Source organism: Chanodichthys erythropterus, chromosome 12 (assembly GCF_024489055.1).
Source record: "Chanodichthys erythropterus isolate Z2021 chromosome 12, ASM2448905v1, whole genome shotgun sequence".
Lineage (NCBI taxonomy): Eukaryota > Metazoa > Chordata > Actinopteri > Cypriniformes > Xenocyprididae > Chanodichthys > Chanodichthys erythropterus.
Window position 1 is genome coordinate 20,432,701 of NC_090232.1, and position 12,591 is coordinate 20,445,291.

Consider the following 12,591-nt stretch of genomic DNA (forward strand, 5'->3'; position numbering starts at 1 on the left):
TGTTGGGCAAAGTGTGCACTTGTGTTTGAGCAGTGATAAGAGCATTCGCAGCCAGGAAAAGGAAACGGCTCTCCTGCCGCTGATAGAATCCCCTTCCTCACTTATAAAATGTGTAATAAACGAGCATTATAACGCTCAATTTGAAGCTTGGCAACCGATGGCATAAAATTACATGTGTGAGAGAGAGTGCACTCATACTCTCAGATCTTGGTTTTTAATGTGCCTATGCATCCGCAGAGCAAAATGAGGTGATTGAAGTTCAATTTGTATGCTGTTATTAAGTGTTTCCGCCTGGCTGAGTGTGTTAAAGATTGCGAATGGGACATTTATTATTACCTTTTGGTCAAATGAAGTGGCCTGGGCGATAAGGTGATGAAATTAATGAGGAGGAGGAAGTGGGTGATCCATCAACATCAACATTCAGAGCCGAGTGCACTGGAAATGCAATATTGGAAAACTTGATAGAATTCATGGGAATAAAAGGGAGGAGATATTGGAGAGGCCATCTAAATAACAAGCTGTAGTGTGGACGCACACACATGCACTCAGACATATAGCATCAAGCTTACATTACTCATACACAATTATATTCTGATAGAAATAGAAAATCATATTAAAAGGTATTTGTATGAGAGACCGAGGGCAACTCTCAAGAGCCAATACTCAAAATGTCTTCAGTCACAGTTCTCTATCTGCCTAAAAAAAAAAAAAAAAAAAAAGACGTGATTGTTTCACTTTATGTAAAAAAGATTTTGATAAGAAATTAATTTTGGGCATTCTCAGTATTTTCTTCTGCTGTCTAACATTTTGAAGTCTTTCAGTATAAACTATTTTATATTTTATCTCAAGGCTGTTATCAGACACTTAAACTGTAAACAAGTGACCATACATGATTTTATTGTGGTTTTGATGTTGTAGACAATTTTCAATTATGAATCTTCAATCTATTAGAAGACTGTTCTTGACTTATTAACTGTTCTTGACTTATCAGCTGCTCTCGAGTAATGAAACTAAACACTACATGACTATTTTAAATGTTTGATCTGAATTATCCACCATCCTAATTGGTCCTCTCTTAGAAAATCCAATTCAATCAAGTGAACTGGTTCATTCAACAGATTACCTAAATATCACTGATTCGGTTCCATGGGATTACATGGGACTGCAATAGAGTTTTTAAAAAGTCAAGCCATATGGATAGCGCCACGTGATTAGGTGGATCAAGAATGTGCTCCTTCAGCGAGAGCTGAGAATCATGGGACTATACAAGCACCCGATTTCTCTTTCAAAGTATAACACAAATCTGAAAACATCAGTGATGCTGCTTGCAAGCTTTTTTTTTTAACCATAAACTATAATAATATATCAAAGACTAACAGTTGTTATCTTCAAAACATTGTAAAATCAAAGTGCAATGCCAAATATTCCACTGAGAGAACATAAATTTCATGTTATCCGCCTGCTTAAATCCTCAAGTCAACTCGTAGAAATAAAGTAATCGCAAACTGACAATATTAACTGGTTAAAATGTCCTTGACATGTAACAACAGTAAATCAGCTCAAGGGATAACAAAAACAAACTATAAACCAGTAAAACATTAGCAGTCAGCCACTCAAGATTTATAGGAAAAGATTTATTTATCAAATACATATACACATTTATATGTGGTAGCTAAAGTATTTAGTTCTTAATGTATTCAGGCTGAACGAGGTCCAATAAGGATTAGAACTTCTTTTGTTCCTCACCACTCTGTTTGCCAACAGGTTAGCCTTTTAACTTGCTGAGACAGAGAGAAAGAAAGAAAGAAAGAAAGAGAGTGAGAGAGAGAGGAAATCTTGTGTGGATTTAGAAAAATGTCAAGAGCTATGGGGTTAATTGGAGGAGAAGTGAATCCTTTAGTGCACTTACTCATTAAACATTTGGCCTTTATGTAGAAGCTTGTGGGGGGTGGCGGGTGGACACACAAAACGCACTGTAGGGACTCCAGTAAGGTGAAAGTTAACACCCATTTAATGGTTTAAATGGACAAATGAGGGTGTTTTCAGCTCATAAAAATACAGTAGGGCTGTTTCAGAGTATTAAAGGCTGAAATTCTAAATCTCTCCAAATGGCAAACGGGTGCATTGGATTCAAGTGAACATGCAGCTTCAAATAGGCTAATTTCAGGATGTTTGAATAAAGACAGAAAAGTCCAACGGAGGGGGCGGAGGAGGAGGAGAGAAATATGGTTGATAGGGAAATAGGTTTGAATCCCTCCTCCTTCTCTAACTGACACCCTTTCAAAGACTTTCTTCATCCACAGAGATTTAAAGCGCTTTAACCCCAGGGCAAATGAGGGCAGCCTGGTTCTCCAAGGAGCTGGACAGAAGAAAGACAGGATAAGGGTGACATAAGTGTAAAGAAGAGGAGCGTGAAATTTGGCAGACATTCACAAACTGACTGTTTTGCTCCAAGCGCCTATCTGATACTGAAGACTGAAGCAACAAGTGAGAGAGAACAGCTATGTTGAAGAGCTGTTGATGAAGGGTGCTGCTAACAGACTCCAATTATTTGTAGAGTCATTTTAGGGAACATAATGGTAACACAGTGGGCCGGGGCTACTGCAAACACTGCATTTGTGAACACTAAGTTGGAGAGTGTTGTGAACTAACATCCCAAACGCCTCTGATAAGCATGGAGAAAATCATGTCGACAGCCATCCCTGTGGTTCAGTCCTTCTTCGAACTCCAAAGCATTCATACAGAGGAAAAACAGCCAGGCCAGGTTTAGATCCCGCTGCATCGTCCACCACTTTCACTCCAGTCCGTTGTCAAGCCGTTCCTCACTGTGTCTAAGGAAGGATGGCAGAGAAGTGAAGTCCCCCTAATCCTTCTATTGTCCTGGGCCTAATTGGATTTAGAGGAGGAAGGTGGGGTAGAGGGTAAAATATGTGAACCCCCTTTAAGGGTGCCTAAAGGGGGGACTTTAGTTTTTTCATGGCTGAAAAGGAGGAATCCTCCAGGGATTTAAAGGATTGAAAGGTGACAGAAGCTGGATTATGTTTTTTATGACTGTGTCTTTAAGCAGGTAAACAGGGAAGCCCATTACATGGGAAAAGTGCAGGCAGGGGTTAATGTTGGGAAGACCAATTCCTAAGTATCTGTAAATAAGTTGCTCATTTCAGTGGGTGTGATTTGTTGCTGTGAGACCTCTCCAGAGAAAAATCCTGATGCTACTGACGAAACACTTGCTGAATTTCCATGCATTTCAACCAGTTATACAGGTATACGTAAACATGGAGCCTACAAAGCAACAGAAAAATGGTTTTCTGAAATTATGCAATAACTGTGATTGCGGTTATCATTTTTACTTGACTGACAGCACTACAAAAAAAAAAAAAAAACATTAACTGAGATTCAAGCAAAACTTGCAAGAGGGAAAAAAAAAAAAAAAAAAAAAAGAACCATTTTGGTCAGAAAGAGGTATATGTGCACTCTTGAAGTCAAATTGACTGTTCCGTGTCAATACATTTACTCCTCCAAGGAAAAGAGAATGTTGCAATGAATTTTCTCATGACTAAGGGAAATAGATCTGGATAGGCCAAGCTAAAAAGCCTTCAACTAGATTATTTGATCTTTGTCTTTATCTTCAAATTGTTATTGGTGTGGAGCACAGTAATTCAGACTCATTTACATTGCTGGTAAACTAAGTCAGATGATGCTTGATCGAACTGTCACCAAAAAGAACCTGTCATGGACGACTGGCCTTATTGGGTCCCTATGGAGACGCCATTTCAACCAGACTGGATGCGTCATTAACCAAGACTGAGGAGGCGACAAGAGTGGAATTCAAGAGTTCTGGATGTTTAAAAAATAAATAAATAAATATATATATAAAGGAGAACCCAATGCATGGTTTTAAACCTGATTTAATTACATGGACAGCTATACCACAGTTAGGGAGAGCAAACAAACATGCAAATAAAAATTAAAACGGAATCATAATATTAATAAAAATCAGCAGTAGGAGACGACAAAGGTGTGTGGCTCTAATCTCAGACAAACACGCTCACTCTGGCATCCATAAAGAGTCTCATCCATCTGGCTAGCAGCATATGCCGTGACGTATGTCAGTGACTGCTCTGCTGAGTAAATGATGGAGAGCAGATCAATCAGGGGACTGGGAGGCCCCAAACCTTCACCCTGTCGGCAGAGGAAGATGGAGCAGCTAGACTCAGGTGCAGGAGACCCACCTTCCGTCTGGTGAAAAGGGGCCACTGATAATGGGCTTCTATTGTATGATATACCCAGTCTGCTGGTACTTGTGTTCAGTTAATCTGCTGGTACTCTATGATTTTGGTTGGGTCATGTATTTGTATACTTCAAGTCTAATTAACTTAACACTTGACTTGTATTCTTTAGCTATCAAGACAGACACAAGTCTTTCAGAATCACCCATATCAAATCTCTGGTCAAGTGCCAAGTCAAGTCTAAAGATTTTCAAGACCAAGCCTAAGTCATGTTTATGGTCAAGTCCAAGTCAGGTCTCAAATCTCTTTTGTTACACTAAAAAATGCTGGGGTTTTTCAACCAATGTTTGGGTCAAATACAGACAAACCCAACCGTTGAGTTTAAAATTTAATCAAAAAATTTAAACCAAGGTTAGGTTTGTCCATATTTGACCCAAATACGGGTTGAAACAACTCAGCATTTTTAAATTGTAATAGTTCTATATATGCTGAAGATTAAAAAGTCAATTAATTTAACTCGGACTTGAAATATATTCACACACTGCCATTAAAAAATTTGGAGTTGGTACAATTTTGTAATGCTTTTGAAAGAAGTCACCCTAGGCTGGATTTATTTGATCAAATACAGTTGAAACAGTAATATTGTTTCTACTGTATATATTTTAATTGTATATATTAAATGTAATTTTCAGCATCATTACTCCAGTCTTCAGTGTCACATGATCTTTCAGAAATCATTCTGATATGCTGATTTTAATATTGAAAACAGTATTGTTACTTAATATTTTTGGGGAAACCGTGATGCATTTTTTTAGGATTCTGTGATTAAAAAAATAAATAAATAAAAGAACTGCATTCGTTGGAAACAGGAATCTGGTATATTTCATCTTATTAAAGTCTTTTTAAAGTATTAAAGTCTCAAGTCAACTGCTTATGAGACTGACAAGTCTTAAGTCAATTTTTGCCACTGAAGTCAGAAGTTCCATGATTACATGCCAATTCTCAGACTATGAATATTAAAATTATTGTCAATGGTAATCATCAACATGCCACAGACTCTATCAATACATATTAACTCAGAATATCCCTTCAACTAAAAGTCAAAACCCAATCACAGACCAACGTATCTTTTGTAGGACACAGTCATTACATCAGTGTAAAACTCATCCTGACCTTCACCAGTAGCTCTAGAGTAGCACAATACATCTCTCTGAAACATCTCTTTAGAATGATGTCCATCCCAGATCATAAAAGTGCCACCAGGGAAAGAAGGCCACAATAGAAACAGACTATAAATTCAATGAAGGATGCAAGTTGGAAGCATGAGGGCAGCTCTCCTTGACTTTGAGGTGCTTCTGTCACAAATCTGTTTCTTCCTTGTTCTCAGCATTCAATTATCATTGCTGTATCAGTAGACAGGATCAGTGACCTGCTTCATACCAGATGACTTCATCACAGGAGTAACCTCAGTGAGACTGGGAGGTATCAGTTGGAATGGGACAGGAAAGAGCAGCTTCTGTTTAAATCAGTAATAAGGGGTGGGAACTAGCGATTTCCGGGTCATGATATGATAATACTGCAATTCTTTAGTTAGATTAGTGTAATTTTTAACTTTGTTTTTCATTTATCTGCACTGGACCTCAGTGCTTTGTGCGATTTTATTCTTGGACTTTGGACAACTAGAAATAACCAAATAGATACAGACTTGCTTTGAGTGGTGTCAGTGGTGGTTGTTACCAAATATAAAAATACAGTTGTTGACAGTATAGTAACACAATGTAATGTGCAATGTGAACACAAAGTAGAAACACATCCAAATATGATTTCAGTATTTTTGAAAACTGTGTGAAAAAGGCTAGAGCTAAACATGCCTAAAGTCTGAAGCCACTAGTGAATATGCTTTGATTTAGCATTTTTCTAAATTATTTTTTTTTCCCATTACAAATGATATCAGAATAACTCAAGCTAAAATGGACTCCACAACTTTGTGATGATGAATGAGAGAGAGAGAGAGAGAGAGATGAGTGATCCCCTCCTACGACTCATCAATTTATCGACTCATGCAGGACACAGTGTGTAAATGCTGATATGAGCAACAGTCACGGCTGCTCTCCTCCAGCTCATTGATAGTGACAGAGGTGCTATGGTTGGCCGTTTGCCTCTGCACAAACTACTTACGCCTAACTGAAAAATCAATAAAATCTTCGGACAACCTGACACTAATCAGCAGCAGTCGAAGGTCATCTGTGGCAACCAAATGAGGAGGGTGTGTGACTGTGTGTGTGGAGCAACGAGCCACTCCAGAATGTTTGTAGGACAAGCGTAACAATACTTTCACTGCATAACATCCCTCCCACCTTCCCTCCTCTCCTCCTACCCAATTAGGTGTGAACAGAGCTTATCCTTCAGAAGAAATTCGACTGCCTGAAGCGAAAAGCAGTGGACGAATCTGGGAAGATGTTTTATATAAAGCAAACACATGTGAAGTCAAGGATTAAATTATATAAAATATGGAATTTATTATTGTTCAATATGGTATAATTTCACACTGAAACATACACTCATGGAATTGGCACCCAAAAGTATTTGGATTCTACACACACTTTGAATGTATGGATTTACATTGTTCTATAAAACAAAATATCAAACCGACTGGTGTCAAGGTGATTTTTTTAGTACTTTTATATGAAGTCCTCCTCCAGTTCACACAGGTGTCGTGGGTAGGGTTGCACAAGCCGTTCGTAAGTTCTTTCTTAAATTGGAACGTAAAGTCCACACAACTTGCTAGTTTGTAACTAAATCTGTACTTTATGCAGTTACACCATTTGTTCTTAAAGAGTTAGTTCACCCAAAAATGAAAATAATGTCATTTATTACTCACCCCATGCCGTTCCACACCCGTAAGAACTTTGTTCATCTTCGGAACACAAATTAAGCTATTTTTGTTGAAATCCAATGGCTCGGTGAGGCCTGCAGAGCCAGCGATGACATTTCCTCTCTCAAGATCCATTAATGTACTAAAAACATATTTAAATCAGTTCATGTGAGTACAGTGGTTCAATATTAATATTATAAAGCGACGGGAAAATTTTTGGTCCGCCAAAAAAACAACATAACGACTCATATAGTGTTTGCTGATTTCAAAACACTGCTTAATGAAGCTTCGGAGCGAATCTTTTGTGTTGAATCATGATTCGGATTGCATGTCAAACTGCCAAACTACTGAAATCATGTGACTTTGGCGCTGATTCGACACAAAAGATTCATAATGCTCCAAAGCTTCATGAAGCAGTGTTTTGAAATCGGAAAACAGCCATCACTATATAAGTCAAGAGATTATTGATGCAGTTCAGTCAGTCTGCTATAACCGTTACTCCCGATCTGAGGCTTCCGTAAATATTTATTTTATATGTACAGTTAAGCTTCAACTAAGTTTAATGGTGCAATGCAAAAATATTTAGTAGTACGTAAGTTGTAACTTAGTGCCCATTTACGTCAAAACTAAGCTATGTTGTAACTTATGCACAGCTTGTGCAACCGGCCCGTTTGTATGTCTATATAAAAAAAAAAAAAAACATTTATATCTTGTATAACAATATTGATTTATATATATTTTCAACAATATATAATTTTTTTTGTAAAATATTTTACTTTTGTTGTATTTTGTTATGAAATGAAGTGACATTCATACATGCCAAAGTTAAAGCGCCTTATTAAAATGTACTCTCTATGTTCACAGTAGCACACTTTTGTTGGATTTTTACTATTCCTGCAGATGCATAATGTGTATAGTATGCAGTTTTTAAGGATTCCAGTGTTCTGGTTCAGTGTTCTAGGTTGATTAATGAACCGGAAATAATAATTTGATCATTACACAAAAATTGAATTATTAATGCTGATAATAAATGGACCCATGCAACAACAATTTAGCGCAGTACTATTTAAAAAAACATTTACTGCAGAATATAGCCTACTATTTCAGAGCTCGTCTTTTCCAAATAAATTTTGTTCAGAAAAAGGAAAATTGAATTTGGTCTGGGGGTCCTGTGCTGATTAGCTCTAAATGTCAAAGTGGTTCAGAACAGCACAGCAATACATAACACTAAGAGCAGTAGAGAACCATGGGTACAACATAGTAGAGAGTGGCTGATCAGGAAAATCCTAAAACAGATCAAATGCAGACGGTGAATGCGAGGGACACAGAGAGACACCCATCTGCTCCATGACCTCACCAGATCTCCGTGGCAGATGCGGAAAGGCCTGCCAAGCAATTAGTACCACTGGTTGACTTGTTTGGGGCCGTCTCCTAGGGGCAAATGCAGCTGGGGCCGTCTGTATGTGTGTGAAACGTGGGTAAGACGGTGTGCCTTTTTGGCCTGCTGCCTCTCACATTTCCATTGTGGAGCAGAAAAAGACTACAGGCGAAAAGCATCTGTAACTGACATTCTCCCCCTCTTATCATTGACATGAAAGAGCAAAACATGCTAACTTCAGCTGAGACGGAAAGAAAAAATGCTGCACTTTTTTTTTTCTCTCCTTCTAAACGAGCCTGGAGGACAATGTAGTTGTGTTTTTATTCACCAAGGATGTCGTTACACTTCACGGCACAGGAATACTACATCTTTAAGGATTTACCAGAAATGTAAATAAGAACTTGAAAGAAATACTATGACTAATAAATAAATAAATAAATACAGTGAAACAGAATAGGGCAGAAAACCCAAGACAAATAATTTTATAATCCTTCATATACAGGAAAGTCAAAGCATGATGGGACTACAAGGAGATGAACGTTTCTGCTCTATGTGGAGAGTATCTCGGCCACCTCAGCATTTTTCCTGTTTAAATATACCTTGAAATATATGCTTTGTAGGAAACCCCATAGAGCTTGTCTTAGTTTTGAAGGTGCCCCTGAAGTTACCCGGATCACTGTTTTTCTTTTTTCTTTGATCAGCCAACACTATCTGGCTCTTTTTTAACTAGGTCAGATGACCTGGAAATCACGTTAGCCTCTTCAAGATGTAGCGACACAAGGAATGAGAAAGAGAGAGAGTCTTATCAGACACTGTCCAGTGTTGTAGAGAGGATCAGAGTGGAGTCATCAGATCAAAGAGGAGTGGCTCCACACTACCGTGCCTCTCTCATCTTCTCGTTCAGTCTGCTCACTAAGACGAAAGCTCTTTCGGTCTCCAGATAATACGGAATGTTTTCAAAAAAGAGATAAAGGGGGAAAAAAGAGCCCAAAAGCATTTCTTCTTGTGTTAGGGCTTATTTAAATAGTTCTATTCAGATCTGCTAAGTGTATGATTAGGTTCAAGAACACTTTTTTGGCACTTTAGTGTTAGAAGAATCACAGAAATTCTACCACTTGCTGAGCTTTCAGTGATTTAAAACCAAGCTAACATTTATAGCCAAGTGCTTTTGACCTTTATATTAAAATGATTCAAAGGAAGGAAAGGTAGTTAAGTAACACTCATAAAAAGGAAAATGTTTGGGGATTATTTCATGTGATTTATGCTAAAATATGGTTAGTTATTTAATAAACAATCATCACTAAATATGAAGGGAAAATAGTAACGGCGATTTAAATTTTCTGTGTGAATGGATGCAAATTAATATCAACTAATCGTAATCAAATATGTCATGTTGAAGATGCTATAAATGTTTGTAAAATAGAAATGGAAATAAGGTTGATGTCGATTTATTTTCAAGATGACATTATGTATATGCTGAGTTTGTCAGTGGTTTTGAGATTTGAAATGAAGCCATGTCTCAAACTGCCTGCTCCCTGTTTAGACTTTTTACAGTTAAACAAGCAAATAATCCTTCACATATTTGCAAATAAAACGTAACCCTTTCACCCACAAAAAAAAAACAAAAAAAACAAGTGTGTGTGTGGGGGGGAGGGGGGTGAAAAACTTCTAACAAATAAATACAATGCAAATAAATACAATGCTTCCACATGCCAAACACTGATCAATGAAATGTATTAAAAAGTAATAGCCTCACACCTTAATAAATTGTATCTATCTGCAAAAGATCACCTTGAATTCAACTGATTATCAACTTTAACTGGCCAAAACATTTTTTACAAGATACAAAACAAGATAAACAAATCCATTAATAACAGTAGGCTAATTAAAAGATTAAGTGATTAATTAGCTTAATTCTTGAATTAGCAAAAGTGCATTTCAGATTATGTAAAAGTGTGTTAACCTTAACTGATTTTAGACTAAACATTTAATTACATGATTATTCAGTGAGGAAATCGAAAGCAAGTATTCACATTGCTTTTTATAAGTTTGAAACCATGATTGGTTACTGATACAGGATTTATTTAACACGTAGCATTCTACAATTAACTTTCTTTACCATTACAGAACAAAGTCAAATATGAACGGATGAAGTGTCTGGAGAACCCCATAGCAAATACATGTTGTACATCCTTTTATTCCAAAAATAATAATAATAAATAAATATATGAAATAAAACGTCTGTTTTCAAGAACTAAACTTACATAAAAATGAAATATTATGTAAAATGCATTCCAATCACATCGCTGTAGCAATATTAATCATCATCTCCTGGCGTCTGATTTCGTGATGTTGTTTCACTTGGTTTAGGAGCAAAAACAATGTTTGTGTAAATAAATAAAACACCGTAAAGTGTCTTTAACGAAAGAACATTCGCTCAGCGTGACTCTAACAGTGTTTTACTCAAGCGAAAAATAAAACACCCACGGGCTCTCAGATGGGCTTAACAACACAAACTCTTGACATTCGTTTCTCTCACTGTAAAAACACACTCACTCGCGACGGATCGATACTTTGAATGGCCTCATTTAGCGCAACGCATCCTACAGCACGCTATGTCTGCAGACTTCCTCATAAGCCTGTCGTTAAGACAACTGTGATGAGAGCTGAACTCATCCAACATGAAGCCTGGCTTGATAAGAGACTTCAATTACCACGCCAAACAATCTCTCCTCTCTAAATTATTCATCTTAACACGCTATGCAGTCGAAGAGATGCTGCTCAGATTCACTTAACTCCTGTGAGAACACAGCAACGGCGGGGATTAAAATATGGAAACAAAATTGTTATTTTAATGACAGCAATGAATGTAGCGAGCGAACGGAAAGACGCTGTGTTAATATTTATAAAGGTAATTAAATACAAAAAGGATAAGATACATACTACGCACAAAAAAATACACTAAATTACTTGCATTAAAGAAAAACTGATGAAGTAAATAAACATTTGTTTCTTTTAAAAAAGAAAAAAAAAAGAAAAGAAAAAGGAGGCAAACTTTAACTGCAAGCCAATAATAGCCTAAATCTTTTTACTTTTAGGCTATTTTTCCATTTCTGTTCTAAAACGTTCTTTTATTTTCATTATAGCCTATCAAGTGCATACAGAAGTTAAACCTTGAATATCTTCTGTAAATAACACGTGTGCAGGTTGCTTTATATACATCCGCACTGGAGCGTTTCTAAACCCCAATTCATTTCGGCTCACCATCATTTAATTAAAATAACACTGAATAACCCGAATTACATAGGCTATCAGTCGCTAAAAACGTTTCATTATGTGCTAAATTATACTGACCATAGCAGAGAAATTAAAAATAATACACTATAATTTTTAACTAAATTATATCTATTAGACCCGCATAAAATGTGGCTAAGTATGAACATACAGGAGAATTAGAAAAGTTAAACCAATCTGAATAACTGTTTTCGGCATTATTACAATATTACAGAAGCTACACCTCCACGACCATGCGACCATGAGCACACACACACACACACACACACACACACACACACACACACACACACACACACACACACACACACACACACACACACACACACACACACACACACACACACACACATTTGATCGATTTAAAGCAGTATCCAGCTTTCTGAGTATAGGGTGAAATGGCGGTGGACGAATGCAACAGCAGTGCGCGATCAATAACCTTACAGTGGCAAAAACAATCTCTCTTTAAAAAAAAAAACAAAAAAAAAAAACACACAAATCTTTAGCAACCAGCTCTTAAAGACCAAAAGTGAATTCTATGTAAACAAAAATAAATAAGCTAGCTACATCGCAATAAACAAACAAGTATTCCAAATGTAGCATATGTTTAGCGTATTCTTACTAAACGATTAAATGTAGCTACACACTGTGAGATAACAAGAACCAAACATATAAAATCGTTATATTGTATGTTAAGGCTAAAGCGTTTATGTGAAATATGTGCTCTTAATGGTCGTCTGTATAGCCTAACCTGCAAGAGCCGTGTCTCGAGCGCTGGATGTTCAGGAGGAGAGAGTCTCTCCAGCGCACGGAGT

At 37.0% G+C, this 12,591-nt stretch overlaps 1 protein-coding gene across 6 annotated transcripts in view; it reads right to left on the minus strand.

The window, feature by feature from the left end:
- Positions 1 to 12,591, minus strand: part of lrba (LPS-responsive vesicle trafficking, beach and anchor containing) — a 276,852-nt gene that overhangs the window by 85,843 nt on the left and 178,418 nt on the right. The gene's annotated exons all lie outside the window — the stretch shown is intronic.